The sequence below is a fragment of the Salvia splendens genome, chromosome 19 (assembly GCF_004379255.2).
Source record: "Salvia splendens isolate huo1 chromosome 19, SspV2, whole genome shotgun sequence".
NCBI classification, from domain to species: Eukaryota; Viridiplantae; Streptophyta; class Magnoliopsida; order Lamiales; family Lamiaceae; genus Salvia; species Salvia splendens.
In genome coordinates this window covers 4,749,592-4,767,467 of record NC_056050.1, presented here as the reverse complement: position 1 = coordinate 4,767,467, position 17,876 = coordinate 4,749,592, and positions in this window count along the sequence as shown.

The window sequence follows — 17,876 nt, the reverse complement described above, 5'->3', positions numbered from 1 at the left end:
AAAGATTGAGAATGAAAATGAGAGAATGTAGATGAGAATTGTGTAGTGTGGTGTGAATTTTTTGGTGTAAAAGTGGGGGTATTTATAGATGAAAATGTGTATTTTTGGGGGAAAAAATTAAAAAATAAATTAAAAGTGGGTAGAAAACGGATATAATTTTTTAGGAAGTGGGAAAATATTTTTTTTATTTGTAATCGGTTTTTTTAATTAAAAACCGATTTTTTATAAAAAAATCAAGCCGTTGGCCAATCACCGCCTGCCACGTCGCCTGCTCGCTGGCACGGACGTGCTCGATGCATCGAGCAGCGCCGTGCCAGCGGCGCGAGCACAACGGCGGACAGCGTCTCCGTGCCGCTGGCATAGACGGACGAGCTGCAGCTCGCCGTTGTGGATGCTCTAAACATAATGTTCAGGACTAAGATCACAAAAACGACAAATAGTTATCTGAAGTACCCCTCCCTCTTTCGGTTTTTTGTTCTCTTCATAAATTGTGTTTCTTTACATTACTTTTAGGTCTTTTAGGTTTTCCTCTAGTTTGTAATGAATGTTGAGGTGAAGTTATTCAATGCGTGATGTTGATGACATGGTCAAAAATAAATATAAACTCTAGAGTAAATGCCAAAACTGGTACTAAACATATGTCCATTTTATGATTTTGGTCCTATACTTTATTTTTAAAATTTTTACATCCTGAACATTTCAACTCGGATCACAGTTGGTCCAACACTAATAGTTCTGTCAATTTATAAATGATTTTAACCCTATTTTTAAACGATTTTAACCCTATGAGACTGTTAAAATCGTCAAAATCGGGTTAAAACAGTTTAACAATCGACGGAACTGTTTTTCTAAATGAAACTATAGTTTAGTTATTCATGCATTAGAATACCACACAAGAAAACTTTCAAGTAATACTTCATCCTCCCATAAAAATTTGTCACACCTTTCTAATTATGTTCATCCACCAAAATTAGTCATATTACTAAACATGAAGAGTTACAAGCTTTATTTATAATAATAATTTATAATTTATTATCCTTCACTTTAATACTTTTTCTATATTTTCTTACTTATTTTATTCCTTTCTTTTATATTTTACTAATTTTGTATTAGAATTAGTGGCAGATTGGGGCAGGAGGGGGCGGTCGCCCCTCCCCGGCGGCCAAGAGGGTCGAATTTGTCCTAAGGGTTGGCCGGAAAAAGCCATGGTCGCCCCCTCCGTCGAAAAAAATTGAGGAGGAAGAAAACCTGTGATGAAGTGAGTGGCGGTGGAGAACCTTCCAAGATGAGAAGGTGATTTGAATAAACGACGCCGACGGAAATAGAATTGGGGTTCGTTCAGTGAATTGGGGATGGAAGCGTTGGGAAGAAGATGAGGGCTTATTTGGGGAAAGATAGACTGGGTTTAATAAATTGATCATTTTGGGCTAATAAATCTATAGAAGGGCCCCAAATATTTTACTTATTAAATGTAAAGTATAAGTAATTTATAAAATTGGAGACACACTTTTCCGACAGAGTTGCTGAGGCTGGAGATTTTAGAACCTAAGGAGTCAACTCAGGTGGAGGCTTCTGGAACTGACAGAGTTGCTGAGGCTGAACAACAATCAAAGGCTCATGATGAACAAGAGGAGACAAGCACCGATGCTCTGCATCCTGGGGAGGATCAGCAAGACCTAAACGATTATGTCCTAGCTAGAGACAGGATCAGAAAAGTCCCTAAACCATCAACTAGATACAGTGAGCCAGAGTACTTGCTCTATGCACTTTGTATTGCAGAGAATATTGAATATGCAGAGCCTGCAAGCTTCAAGGAGGCTATGAGGTCAAAGGAGAGCAAACAGTGAATGGAAGCTATGATAGAGGAAATACAGTCTTTGCTCAAGAATAAGACTTGGATACTTGTGAATAGATCATCCACACAAAGGCCAGTAAGCTGTAAATGGATATACAAGAAAAAGGTGGAGGCTGGGAACAAAATCAGATTTACAGCAAGACTTGTGGCTAGAGGCGTCACACAGGAGGAGGGAATAGACTACAATGAGGTATTTTCTCGAGTGGTGAAGCATGCCTCAATTCGAATTCTACTGGCCATAGTTACACAAAGATACTGGCTTCTAGATCAACTTGATGTGAAGACAGTTTTTCTTCATGGAGATCTTGAAGAGACTATATATATGGATTAGCCAGACGGATTTGTGATACATGGCAGTGAGGATAAAGTGTGTCTGTTGAAAAAGAGCTTTTACAGTTTAAAACAAGCAAGCAGGCAATGGCACATCAAATTTGATGAGTACATGCAGAAAATGGGATTTGTAAATTCCAAGTATGATAGCTGTGTTTACTTTAAATATGATTCTGAGGGGCCAGCGGTGTATCTACTGTTGTATGTGGATGACATATTACTTGCTGGACCAGATAGGCAAGAGCTGGGTAGAGTGAAACCTGAAAGAAGGCTTTGAAGTAAAAGATCTGGGAAGTGCGAGGAAGATACTGGGTATGGACATATTCAGAGACAGGGACAAGGGAATTTTGTGGTTGTCTCAAGAAGACTACATCAAAAAGGTCATACAGAAGTATCAGATTGAGCGGAGCAAACACAACAACGTGAGGTTACAATTCATTCGAGATGAGGTTGAGAAAGGTTCAGTCAGAGTTGAGAAGGTAAGCACCGAACACAATGCAGCTGATGCACTTACAAAGGCCTTGCAAAAGTCTAAGTTTCGACATTGCTTAGATTTGGTTGGGGTGGTTCAGAATTTGTAAGTGAAAGGAGAAAGGTAGAGCTAGATGTATGGGATCATTGGATCGCTCAAGGTGGAGGATTTAGTTATTTTATTGAGCTGATCAAGGAGACATCGCGGTGAAGCTACAGCTTGATCAAGGAGGCAAGCTGATCAAGAAAAAAAGGGAGATGCGACTTGATCAAGAAGTATAGATACAGCTTGACCAAGGAAAAGAGAAAGCAGTTTCCAGAAACTAGCCGTTGTGCTAAAAACGAGAGTGACCGTTGAATTAGCGGTTACAACAGAATTTGGAAGGCGGTTGAGCTGAATTGATCGAGCCTAATTCCTTTAAGTAGCGACGATTCTTCCACTCATTCAACAATAACATAATTCAAGAGAGATAGAGTAGATAGGAGAAGTTTTTCCAACTGTGCATTTGTGCTCTCGAAGCAAGTCGACTTCGAGCGAGTTGAGAGAGTTCTTTACTTGTAAATCTCCGAGAGAATTGAGTGTTCTTGTAAATCCTTTTGAGTGATCAATAAACACATACACTAGTTTTCTGCCCGTGAACGTAGGCCTAGAGCCGAACCATGTAATTGTTGTGTTTTTACTTTTCTTGTTGCAGTTTATTCAATCATGCAACTGGTGTCTCACAACTATTCGATCCACATTCACAACGTGGCGTCGTCTGTGGGAATGTCTTGAGTAGTCATGAAGGCATAAGGGGTTTCTCTGGAATTCTTTCTTGGTATTCATTCTCTGTCATTCGAGGAAGGCACCCCATCCGTTTGAGATTCGGCTACAGCGAGGTTTGATGTTGAAAAGTTCACTGGTCGAAATGATTTCGGTCTGTGGAGGCTTAAAATGAAGGCAATCCTAATGCAGCATGGCTTATGGGAAATCTTGAATGGTGAAGGCGGCAGTGAGGAGAAGAAGCCCGAGCTAGAAGAAAAGGAAAATGAGAGGGCTCAAGAAATGGAGTACAAGGCATATAGTCCTGTGAAAAGTCTCAAAGGAAGATACAGCGGCTGGAGTCTGGTCCAAATTGGAGTCATTGTACATGGCTAAGTCACTGGTCAACCGGCTACATTTGAAGCAGAAACTGTTGACATTCAAGACTGCTGATGGAAAAGGTGTGTTGGAGCAGCTTGAAGATTTTGGAAAATGTGTTGATGATCTTGAGAACATTGATGAGGAGATCAAGGATGAAGATAAGGCTCTGATATTGTTGAACTCTTTGCCACCGAGTTATGAAAACTTTAAGGATGACATGCTTCTTGGGAGAGAATCCAAGATCAAGTATGAGGAAGTCTATTCTGCCTTGAAGCTCAAGGAGATCCAGAAATCTAACTCTAAATCTGTTGATACAGTGTCTGCGAGCCTGAATGTTGCTGATTTCAAGAAGAATGGAAAGAAGAAGTTCCAAAAGAAGACTTGGAAGAATAAAACAACTGATGCAAAGGAGACAAGATCATGTCACTATTGCAAGAAACCTGGCCACTTAAAGAAGAATGTTGGTCTTGGAAGAAGAAGCAGGCCGAGGAAGAAGTTCGGAAGAACACTGCTGGTCTTGCAGAAGAGTTGGAAATCCCAAAGGCTCTGTGTGTATCTGAAGAAGTGGAAGGGCTTCCTTGGATCATGGACTCCGGTTGCAGCTTCCATAGGTGTCCATCCAGAAGCTGTTTTGATAAAATCGAAGATGCAGCTGGATCAGTCTTGTTAGGATATAATCAGATATGCAGAATCAGAGGAATAGGGAACATCAGACTCAGGCTTTATAATGGATCTATAAGGTTACTCACTGAAGAGAGAGTTTTTGCACATGTGTCGTGTGCACGTGTTCCTCCTTTTAACAAGATTTATAATTTTCCCCCTATTGCAACAAATATTACGAAGTATAAGCGGCAAGAGCGGGGTCGAACCACAGAGACTAGGGACCTACTCGAGATTGTTTCTACGACACAATCGAAAAAGTGATCGGCTGCTGCCACGCAACGAGAGGGTTGAGTTTTAACTACTAGACCTGGGAAATTAAACCTAATATGTTCTATCTACTGGGTCCAAAGAATGGAAATTGCTTGAAATATAAATGCATGCATGATTCGAAACTGAATTTAACTTTGGAACATTCACTGAATTTCCTAGGTCAAGCAAATAAGTTTCCTAAAACAGTCAGACAACAGATCGTAAGAAAAGCAACAGAGCAGATTTCCCTAAATAGCTACTGACAAGAAAGCTGCAACTAACAAACTGAAGCAGATCTGATTCTAACTACCAGCAAACTTCATCTTCTTCATGAATCCAACGGGAATTACAGAAGAAAACAGAGCATTAAACACCATAAAAATAGAGCAATCTTAGATCTAAATTTAAACATGAAATTAAAGCCTAAACTAACAGATCTAAGCTACTGGGTCTAGCAGATGTGAGATCGAACAGTAAACAGCCATAATCATGCAGAATAGAAACAGAGAACTTCAGATCCACCAACACAGATTCAGATCCACCACAATCCAACATCGAAAACGAAACGTAAACACGAAATTCAAGCTAGAACTGCCAGATCTACTCTCTTGGGTCAAGCAGAAAGCGGAATAAACACGGATTAACCTTACATGTATCACCTAAACTAACAGATCTCAGAAATCGAGCACGTGAATAACAAGATCTCAACCTCTAAACTACTGGAAATCATGTAAACATCATGGATCTAAACATCTAAGCCACCAATTGCGAAAAGCATCCAAGAAACATGAGTAAATAGTATCATCAACATGAAAATAAACACCAAAGCTTCATAAAACTAGAAATAAGTCGAGATCTAACTACATCGTCTCAAAAGCGGTAAAGAAAGCAAGGATCCAACACCGGAGTCGTCAATTCCACCGTTGAAACCATTGAACTAAGCTAAGAAAGCAGTGAACTATCTAAACTAAGCTAAGGAATCAGCAACTCAACTCAAAGCTAAGAAAGCGGTGGCATTAAGCGCCTATGAGCGTTTCCTACCTAAACTATGAGAATGGTAGCGTTAAGCGCTACCAAGAACTTCCTACCTAACTACAATAGCATTAAGTGCCCCCTTCTTCATTCATGTTGGTCCCTTTATATAGGGAGGCTTCAAGCTCGAATCCCTAGGGTATGCTCTTCATGATTTGACGTTTGTACCCTTAAATAGGATATTTTAAATATGCTCTTTTCTTCACTTTTTCTGCTCCATTTTCCCGCCCCGGGTAATTTGTGTGCGTTCCTGGGTCCGACAGATTTTTCACGCACCTGCTCTCCTGATAATTCTCTTTGACCTAGCGGATTTTTGATACTTTTTACTCCTTTTCTGCTCATTTTGCATCTGCTCGGTCAATTTGCAGCATCTACTTGACCCAGCAAATAGCTGCACACTTAATCTCAAATTTTGTACATTATCTCCCCCAAAAAGCATGTAATATCACCCAAAATCAACGCATGAAACGAGCCTTATCAAACTACTCACAATTAAACTATACTTGTCCTCAAGTATGAAAGACAAGAAAAAGAAATAAGGCAAGTTTTAATGCATGTTTCCCCTTTTAACCGACCCTAAGAAAAGAAAACAAAACACGAACTCCTAGACCTAGACACAGAAACAGATACAGAACAGAAAACATAAGACAAAGAAAAAATAAAACACAAAAGTGCATAAACTGATATTTTTTTCTAGCAGTCATCCCCACAAGTTTAAGGTCGATCCAAGCATTTACAGTCTCAGATTCTTCCCCCTCCCTTCTTCTATCTAGTCAAGCTGTCAGTTCGTTAAGTTAGCCTAAAATTTTACTTCCTGTTGGATTCACTCGATCGCTAATTCTCACTAGGGACGTAAGAAATAATTCACTCTTCATTTTGCCATACCATTGATGCCTTAAGATTGATGCCACAAAATAGTTCCTTAAGGTCTTTCAATGGGTTGTAATGGGGCTAGGGGATTATAGTGTATATCGGTGAGAATCCTAAGGGACCTAAGTTCATAAATATAAGTAAATACATGATGCGGACATGTGAACTTGGGGACAAAACTTAGCAACAAACTCCCATGTATGATTTTATCTTTCCCAACCTTATGGAGATGTTTCTTGGGCCATAAAACTTTTTGTCCCTTCTTATATATATATATATATATATATGTATTTTTTCTTGGGTCAGGTAACAACTGTTCCTGCCCATTTTCTTCTTCTTTTTTCCTGGGCCTGATAACATGTATATATTTTTTTCTGCCCATATTCTAACTTTTTTCTTGGGTCAAGTTACAACTTTCATTGCCCGTTTATTATTTCTAACATTTTTCTCATTTTTCCCTTGTTTCTCAATCTATCTTCTACCCATACCATCGAGCTACTCCATCCCTGCCCCCTTGTTCACATGGCATGAAGGCTAATGGTTCCAAAAAAATGGAGAAAGTTTAGTACACGCCCAACGTGTTCACTAGGGGATGCCCTTCAAATGAGGCAGGTTCAGCAAGTTCGAAAGAATTAAGCTCAAAATGATTATCCCTATTGCCTTTAGTCCTTACTATCTGTGTCACTTTTCTCTTAGCATCAATGGCAGCCACTCTATTCTTTTTATTGTGTTTAGTAGAAAGTATTCTATTCTAGGCTTATAACTCACTTTTTAAGAGGGTTTCACAGTTAGTTCAAATTAAGGCATTTTCTATCGTTCTTACTTCATCCAACTGATTTTGATTTATTAAGAGAAAATGATTCACAAATTAGCATGTATTCTCTCTTCAATTACTCTCCATAAGGGGTTTTTGCTATTTATTATACCAGTTATGCAAAAACACAGAACCTAAAAAAAACTTCTACTGACTCTTAGACCTAAAGAATTATTTACATGCTTGACACTGACTGCACTAACTCCTCCCCCCCTCCCACTTCATTCATGCTTGTCCCCAAGCAATCCCAATGAGGTGGAAAACATGGCAGTTAGTGGCGACAACAAAACAGAGATCACAGACACAAAGAAAACATAAACTTCTCACACTTTGACCAAGAATTGGGCTAAGTGGGAGAAGAAACAAACATCAACTAACAGAACGTATATACACAACAATCGTCTCACACTTAGGCCAAGCAATGGGCTAAGTGGGAGAAGATATACACAGAAAACACAGATACCAAACACATGTTATCTTAACAAAAACTTCTCACACTTAGACCAAGAATTGGGCTAAGTGGGAGAAGGCACACAAAAATACATTTATACAGACACAACGAAGCATGAACGATAACAGAAACACAACATGCATATCAGACATCTTAAAAAAATAAAACAAAAACTGAAAATAAAAATTACTTGGTCATTTGGGGTGGTTCAATTTTGCTTCTGCCTCCTTTTGGAGTCAGCCTTCCTGGGGGTGCTGGTGGTGCTTGCCTTCTTGGTCCTCTTGCTGGTCATGGGGGTTGCATCTTCTTTGGGGATTCCTTGCTCTCTTGCTGGTACATCAACATCGACAGTTCTGGAGTTTGTAGAGTAGATTTGGCCACCCCCTGCTGGGCGGAATCCTCTGTTTCCCCTGTTTCTGACTTGTCATTCTGCTGGGTCAGGTAGTCGTCTTCCTTATTTCCTGAATTGGGAGTTTCATCCTTGGAATTCCTTGGAGGTCCCTTGTACTCTCTTAATGACCTACGAAACTAAAACTTGAAATTCTTAACAAACTGGTCAAGTGGATGTAAGATCCAAATTTATTTTTCATTTATAAACTTCTTTCCCAGATTTACTTAGAATTTCAAAAATATTTTTTGGGATTAATTTTTTTCTTTTTTTGGATTTTAATAAGGAATTTCAGAAAAACATATTCACACTATGTACAACTTTTGCTAAAGTATTCTTGCGAGTATACTAGTTCAGTCCAAAAATTTTCAAATTCCTTCCTATCTACCTGACCCAGCAGATTCCCGAAGAGTACTTAGCAAATTGACCAGGTAGGCAATAATAAGGTGCATGCGTAGTGGAGTTTCTTCCATTACGCGTAACTCCAAATTATCCCTAATTTTTTTGAAAATAAAAACTTTTTAAATAAACTTAATTAGAAAAAGGGATTTTAAAAAAACTAAAAATCTTTTTTGAAATTTTCCAATTTTTTTAATTTTTACTTTTTTTTTAAAATGTTTTTGGATTTTTTTTTAGAAAACTATTTACAAGAATTAGAAAAACTTAAAATCTTTTTGTAATTTTCTAATTTTTTTAAAAATGTTTTTGGTTTTTCTTTAGAAGAATATTTACAAGAATTAAAACTCAATTAAAAGTATTTACAAAATGAGCTTCTAAAGCATCCAAGGATCATATATGCAACCATTAATTATAAAATTGAAAGAACAAGAAAACTCCCTTGCCCCATAGGCATTCTTTCAGCCACATGTAATCGGAGAGCTTTCCTTCTCCACTTCAGCCTTGATTTTTTTCAACCTTGAAAAACACCTTGGATAAGAAGTCATGCCTGGACAAAAGAAAATGATAAAAAAAACATAAATTAAAGAAAGCCGAAAGCTATTTACAGTGTCATAGAAACAAAATCAAGTAGATAACGCCATAGTCCCTGGCAACGGCGCCATTTGAAGAGAGAGTTTTTGCACGTGTGTCGTGTGCACGTGTTCCTCCTTTCAACAAGATTTATAATTTTCCCACTATTGTAACAAATATTACAAAGTATAAGCGGCAAGAGCGGGGTCGAACCACAGAGACTAGGGACCTACTCGAGATTGTTTCTATGCCACAATCGGAAAAATGATCGGCTGCTGCCACGCAACGAGAGGATTGAGTTTTAACTACTAGACCTGGGAAATTAAACCTAATATGTTATATCTACTGGGTCCAAAGAATGGAAATTGCTTGAAATATAAATACATGCATGATTCGAAACTGAATTTAACTTTGGAACATTCACCGAATTTCCTGGGTCGAGCAAATAAGTTTCCTAAAACAGCCAGTTAACAGATAGTGAGAAAAGCAGCAGAACAGATTTCCCTAAATAGCTACTGACAAGAAAGCTGCAACTAACAAACTAAAGCAGATCTGATTCTAACTACCAGCAAACTTCATCTTCTTCATGAATCCAACGGGAAATACAGAACAAAACAGAGCATTAAACACCATGAAAACAGCGCAATCTCAGATCTAAATTTAAACATGAAATTAAAGCCTAAACTAACAGATCTAAGCTACTGGGTCTAGCAGATGCGAGATCGAACAGTAAGCAGCCATAATCATGCAGAATAGAAACAGAGAACATCAGATCCACCAACACAGATTCAGATCCACCACAATCCAACATCGAAAACGAAACGTAAACACGAAATTCAAGCTAGAACTGCCAGATCTACTCTTCTGGGTCAAGCAGAAAGCGGAATAAACACGGATTAACCTTACATGCATCACCTAAACTAACAGATCTCAGAAATCGAGCACGTGAATAACTAGATCTCAACCTCTAAACTACTGGAAATCATGTAAACATCATGGATCTAAACATCTAAGACACCAATTGCGAAAAGCATCCAAGAAACATGAGTAAATAGCATCATCAACATGAAAATAAACACCAAAGCTTCATAAAACTGGAAATAAGTTGAGATCCAACGGCGGAGTCGTCAATTCCTCCGATTAAACTCGAGATCTAACTACATTGTCTCAAAAGCGGTAAAGAAAGCAATGATCCAACGCCGGAGTCGTCAATTCCACCGTCGAAACCATTGAACTAAGCTAAGAAAGCACTGAACTATCTAAACTAGCTAAGGAATCAGCAACTCAACTCAACTAAGCTAAGAAAGCGGTGGCATTAAGCGCCTATGAGTGTTTCCTACCTAAACTACGAGAATGGTAGCGTTAAGCGCTACCGAGAACTTCCTACCTAACTACAATAGCGTTAAGCGCCCCCTTCTTCATTCATGTTGGTCCCTTTATATAGGGAGGCTTCAAGCTCGAATCTCTAGGGTATGCTCTTCATGATTTGACGTTTGTACTCTTAAAATAGGATATTTTAAATCTGCTCATTTCTCCACTTTTCTGCTCCATTTTCCCGGCACCGGGAAATTGTGTGCGTTCCTGGGTCCGGCAGATTTTTCACGCACCTGCTCTCCTGATAATTCTCTTTGACCTAGCTGATTTTTGATACATTTTACTACTTTTTTGCTCATTTTGCATCTGCTCGGTCAATTTACAGCATCTACTTGACCCAACAAATATCTGAACACTTAATCTCAAATTTGCACATTATCTCCCCAAAAAAGCATGTAATATCACCCAAAACCAATGCATGAAACGAGCATTATCACTCACTGGTGTGAGATTCATTCCATAAATTAAGAGAAACCTGATCTCCATTGGAGTCTTGGATGTTGCGGGATATGCTTACATATTATCTGATGGAGTCATGAACATCGTCAAGGATGGTGAAATTGTCATGATGGTTGAAAGAAGAAGAAGTTTGTACTATCTAAAGGCAAATGTGATTTCTGGATTAGTAAATCTAGTGCAAACAATGGATCTGAGGACTTGGTATCTAAGACTTGGGCACCTAGGGGAGGCACGAATCTAAGAGTTAGCTAAAAAGGGCCTGATCAAGCTGGAAAATCCCAGTGAGCAGCTGGGATTATGTGAGCAATGTGTGCTCGGGAAAAGCAAGAAATTTCCCTTTGCAAGGGGCATCCACAGTTCAGCAGCTCTACTTGACTATGCCCACAGTGATTTGTGGGGGCCAGCTACACCAATCACATTGGGTGGAGATAAATATTTTCTATCCATCATTGATAATTTTTCAAGGAAGCTGTGGGTGTTTATTTTGAAAGAAAAGTCAGAAACCTTTGTGAGGTTTAAAGAATGGTGTAGAGTAGTTGAAGTGGAAAAGGGCTGTTCACTGAAGTGCTTGAGAACTGACAATGGGTTAGAGTTCATTAGCAATGAGTTTGACTCTTTCTGCAGAGATAAAGGGATGAGAAGGCACAGGACAGCTCTAGGCAATCCCCAGCAAAATGGAGTTGCTGAACGCATGAATAGAACCATCTTAGAGCGGGTTAGGTGCATGTTGTTTAGCTCTGGAATGCCTAAGAGGTTCTGGGGTGAGGCTGTCAGTATGGCTGCAGTCCTCATTAACAGAAGTCCATCTTCGGCAATAGCATTTGATACTCCAGATCAAAAGTGGTATGGAAGGGCTGTGGACTACTCAAATATGAGAGTTTTTTGTTGCATGGCTTATGCTCACATCAGGCAAAGCAAGCTGGATCCAAGAGCTTTGAGATGTGTGATGATTGGATACCAGAAGGGAGTGAAGGGCTATAGGCTATGGTGTATAGAACCAGGGAATCAGAAGGTTCTCGTATCTAGAGATGTGCAGTTTGAAGAAAATAGGATGCCATTTCTGGAAAAGGCACAGAACAGTGGGAGGTCATCTCACCTAAGGAAGGAGCCAGAGCATGAAAGAATGATGAAGATGGAGATTTTAGAACCTGGGGAGTCAGCTCAGGTGGAGGTTTCTGGAACTGACAGAGTTGCTGAGGCTGAACAGCAATCAGAGGCTCATGATGAACAAGAGGAGCCAAGCACTGATGCTCTGCATCCTGGGAAGGATCAGCAAGACCTAAACGATTATGTCCTAGCTAGAGACAGGATCAGAAGAGTCCCTAAACCATCAACCAGATACAGTGAGGCAGAGTACTTGCTCTATGCACTCTGTATTGCAGAGAATATTGAATATGCAGAGCCTGCAAGCTTCAAGGAGGCTATGAGGTCAAAGGAGAGCAAGCAGTGGATGGAAGCTATGATAGAGGAAATACAGTCTTTGCTCAAGAATACGACTTGGATACTTGTGAATAGATCATCCACACAAAGGCCAGTAAGCTGTAAATGGATATACAAGAAAAGGTGGAGGCTGGGAACAAAATCAGATTTAAAGCAAGACTTGTGGCTAGAGGCTTCACACAGGAGGAAGGAATAGACTACAATGAGGTATTTTCTCGAGTGGTGAAGCATGCCTCAATTCGAATTCTACTGGCCATAGTTACACAAAGAAACTGGCTTCTAGATCAACTTGATGTGAAGACAGCTTTTCTTCATGGAGATCTTGAAGAGACTTTATATATGGATCAGCCAGAGGGATTTGTGATACATGACAGTGAGGATAAAGTGTGTCTGTTGAAAAAGAGCCTTTACGGTTTAAAACAAGCAAGCAGGCAATGGCACATCAAATTTGATGAGCACATGCAGAAAATGAGATTTGTAAATTCCAAGTATGATAGCTGTGTTTACTTTAAATCTGATTTTGAGTGGCCAGCGGTGTATCTACTGTTGTATGTGGATGACATATTACTTGCTGGACCAGATAGGCAAGAGCTGGATAGAGTGAAACGATTGCTGAAAGAAGGCTTTGAAGTAAAAGATCTGGGAAGTGCGAGGAAGATACTGGGTATGGACATATTCAAAGACAGGGACAAGGGAATTTTGTGGTTGTCTCAAGAAGACTACATCAAAAAGGTCATACAGAAGTATCAGATTGAGCGGAGCAAACACATCGAAGTGAGGTTACACTTCATTCGAGATGAGGTTGAGAAAGGTTCAGTCAGAGTTGAGAAGGTAAGTGATAAGTCGCATTCTAGGCCTTGGTTACTGGTCAGTATAAGGTGCTTTATTGGATAATATCTGCAAAATAGTTGTTAAAGTGTGCAGGTTGAAGTACTAAATCAGGAGGGAAGGTTCAGAAGGAATTCGAGTGAAAAAGCTGCGAAGAGTGTGCAAACTGGTCAGTATGAGCAGAAAATACGCAAACTGGTCAGGATGGATGCTACAGAACTGGACACGAGAAGGAAGGACTTGCTTGGAATAATCACCTATCTAAAGAATGGCAAAATTGTCATTCCACATGAAGAGAAAGCCCTAGAAATTAGGGCAAGCCACCCTATAAATAGGAGCTGAACATAAAGAAAAGGAGGAATCGACACACCACTTCACTTAGGACTTATCATCACTACTACATCACTTTTGAGGAGAATAGCTCCACTAGCTTTTAGTTCCATCTAAATCCAGCAGCGTGACTTGAAGATTCCGGCCACCTGCCGGCCAGGAGCATCATGCCTGATTCATTCCAGCCGCCGTAGTTCCAGAAATTCCTCCAGTTTCAGTTTCCGATGAGCCAAACAATCTTTTACTTGCTTGTTTTTAAGATTTCTTAGTTTAAGAACTTGTTTTTGCCTGCCTTTGACTTGGATTCCAGTAGCTACTTAGTTGAAACATCTTTTGGGTGATAATCTTGAATGCAATGAAGTTTATTGTGGTTTTATTTTATGTTTCAGCTTGCTTATTATTTCTTTCTGCCAAGTAGCTAGATCTGGTAGTTTTACGTTGATTTCCGTGGTTTAAGTGCTTGAATCTGCTTTGCTTAGTTAGATCTAGGTTTTCTTGGAGTGTTTACAAGTTTTAATCGAGTTAAGTTTCTAAAAAATGCATGGGAATTGTTTCTGCTTGCTTCTGTCACCTTGTCTCGCTGACCAGTTTGCGTAGATCTCAGTTTTCTTAGCTTTCGTTCTCGATTTCAGGTTAAATATTGCATTTTCAAATTTTCAAGCTTGATCATTCATCAATGGAGTTTGTTAGATCTTGTTTGTTTAGCTTGGTGAAGAAGATAATGTCACAATCAAAGAATGGGACCACTTGTGTTGCTTTTGTTGCTTTTTGCTTTTGTACTTGCACATTTTCAGCTTTTCTGCACACCCAGGAGACAGTCTGCCAGCATGTCCTTTGATTCTCTTTACCTTTTGTCTAGCCATTTTTAGTAAGTTTTGTCTAGTAGCTTCTCACATACACACTCGTACCCTAATTTACACACGCACTTTAATTTCTCTTAGCACGCAGCATTTAGAGCCCACCCTAACCTATTGGTCAGGAGGGGTATAGGTTCCATTTCATTTTCCGACTAGGTAAAACTCAACCCCAAAAAAGCGTGGTAGCTAACCAACCGCTCCCAGAATGTCATCGCAAGTGTATCTCGCCTACATCCATCTCTGTGGGATTCGACCCTTACTCCACTATACTAGCCAGTAGAAGTGGGTTGAGGTATTTTTTTGTTGATAGGGAAGATAGACACAGACCCAACAACACAGCTAGGTCTAGGTACCCTCCTGGCCAGCTGACACACACACAGAGTCATAGTCTCATCTTTTCCCTCCTATCAAATGGCGCCGTTGCCGGGGAGGGAAAAGATGAGACTATGACTCTGTGTGTGTGTGTCAGCTGGCCAGGAGGGTATCTAGACCTAGCTGTGTCGTTTGGTCTGTGTCTATCTTCCCTATCAACAAAAAAATACCTCAACCCACTTCTACTGGCTAGTATAGTGGAGTAAGGGTCGAATCCCACAGAGATGGATGTAGGCGAGATACACTTGCGATGACATTCTGGGAGCGGTTGGTTAGCTACCACGCTTTTTTGGGGTTGAGTTTTACCTAGTCGGAAAATGAAATGGAACCTATACCCCTCCTGACCAATAGGTCAGGGTGGGCTCTAAATGCTGCGTGCTAAGAGAAATTAAAGTGCGTGTGTAAATTAGGGTACGAGTGTGTATGTGAGAAGCTATTAGACAAAACTTACTAAAAATGGCTAGACAAAAGGTAAAGAGAATCAAAGGACATGCTGGCAGACTGTCTCCTGGGTGTGCAGAAAAGCTGAAAATGTGCAAGTACAAAAGCAAAAAGCAACAAAAGCAACACAAGTGGTCCCATTCTTTGATTGTGACATTATCTTCTTCACCAAGCTAAACAAACAAGATCTAACAAACTCCATTGATGAATGATCAAGCTTGAAAATTTGAAAATGCAATATTTAACCTGAAATCGAGAACGAAAGCTAAGAAAACTGAGATCTACGCAAACTGGTCAGCGAGACAAGGTGACAGAAGCAAGCAGAAACGATTCCCATGCATTTTTTAGAAACTTAACTCGATTAAAACTTGTAAACACTCCAAGAAAACCTAGATCTAACTAAGCAAAGCAGATTCAAGCACTTAAACCACGGAAATCAACGTAAAACTACCAGATCTAGCTACTTGGCAGAAAGAAATAATAAGCAAGCTGAAACATAAAATAAAACCACAATAAACTTCATTGCATTCAAGATTATCACCCAAAAGATGTTTCAACTAAGTAGCTACTGGAATCCAAGTCAAAGGCAGGCAAAAACAAGTTCTTAAACTAAGAAATCTTAAAAACAAGCAAGTAAAAGATTGTTTGGCTCATCGGAAACTGAAATTGGAGGAATTTCTGGAACTACGGCGGCTGGAATGAATCAGGCATGATGCTCCTGGCCGGCAGGTGGCCGGAATCTTCAAGTCAGGCTGCTGGATTTAGATGGAACTAAAAGCTAGTGGAGCTATTCTCCTCAAAAGTGATGTAGTAGTGATGATAAGTCCTAAGTGAAGTGGTGTGTCGATTCCTCCTTTTCTTTATGTTCAGCTCCTATTTATAGGGTGGCTTGCCCTAATTTCTAGGGCTTTCTCTTCATGTGGAATGACAATTTTGCCCTTCTTTAGATAGGTGATTATTCCAAGCAAGTCCTTCCTTCTCGTGTCCAGTTCTGTAGCATCCATCCTGACCAGTTTGCGTATTTTCTGCTCATACTGACCAGTTTGCACACTCTTCGCAGCTTTTTCACTCGAATTCCTTCTGAACCTTCCCTCCCGATTTAGTACTTCAACCTGCACACTTTAACAACTATTTTGCAGATATTATCCAATAAAACACCTTATACTAACCAGTAACCAAGGCCTAGAATGCGACTTATCAAACTGCTCACACTTACCACATGCTTGTCCTCAAGCGTGAAGAACAAACATAAAGAAATAAGTCGAATTCTGGCCTGGTTACACCCCTGACCGACCTAAGACTCTAAAACTTGGACGCAAAGAAAAACACATAAACGACGGACAACACACATAAACAGACTCACAAGCACTTAAACACATTGAACGGGCTATATTTTCAACCATCCCTCCCCTTGGGATTAGGTGCAATCCGGCCTTAGACAGCCTTGAACTTCTGCCGCCCCCCTTTTCCTTCTCAGTCAGTATATCTGCTCGTCAAGATCACCCAAACTCTCGGCCAAACACCAGATTCGCTCAGTCGCTCATTCCTCACTAGGGATATTAGGACTGTTTTCTCTCAAAATGCTGAACCACAGATGCTTCGGACTCAGATCTCACGTGCGGCTCCTGAAGGGCTTTAAGGTTTGTAACGGGGCTATTGGTTTGTAGTGTATGGGGTAGATGTTCCTAAGGCTCTAAGGTTCAAAAACTACTACTTTATTTCGATGTGGGGGAACTGTGTGCATTTGAGCTCTTGGCTGTTGCTTCTCTTTGGCTGGACGTTTTCTGATATTGGACTCCAACTGGTCAGTAGCTTCTTTGTGGCTTCGCCACCCTTATTCCTTCTTCTTTCTTTTTGTGGTCAAGTGTTTTTGACCATTTTCTTCAACATTTCTTTATGTGGCTTCGCCACCCTTATTCCTTCTTATATTTTTTTGGACCTGGAATTTCTCCTGATCGATTTTCTCCTTCCTTCTCGATTTCTTTTTCTAGTTGTTTTTTTTCTTGTATGTCCTCCTGGCCAGTCGCCTTCTTGCCTTATGCCTCGCACACACAGTCCCAGTGGCTAGTGGGTTATATATCTGGGTATAGATTTGGCTAGAAAGAGAGGTTCTAAAGGATGGTTTTTTTTTTTTTTTTTTAAGATGGGGGGTTTCCTACTGCCTTCAGGACTTGCTACACGCAGTCACCTTACCCTAGGCATCATGTGGCAGGCACTCTTTTCTTTTCTAAATTGGTGGAAAGTGGTTCCACTTAGGCTTATAACTCACAATTTAAGAGGGCTTTTGTATCTGGCTCTAAGGATGAGTTTTTCTCTCATACTTGCATCATCTATACTGACTAGGAGATACTAAGGGGGGTGGTTTCCATTGTCCAGCATGCCTTATCTCCCTCAATTCCCCTCACCGTCAGTTTGAGGCAGTTGAGTTTTAAGCCCGTGTTTTAACACATGTCCTAAAAAAACAAAACTTAACCTAAACTGACTTACTAGGGACTGACACAACACATGACAACACATATATACAATTATACTGGCCATTATCTCCTCCTCCCACTTCATC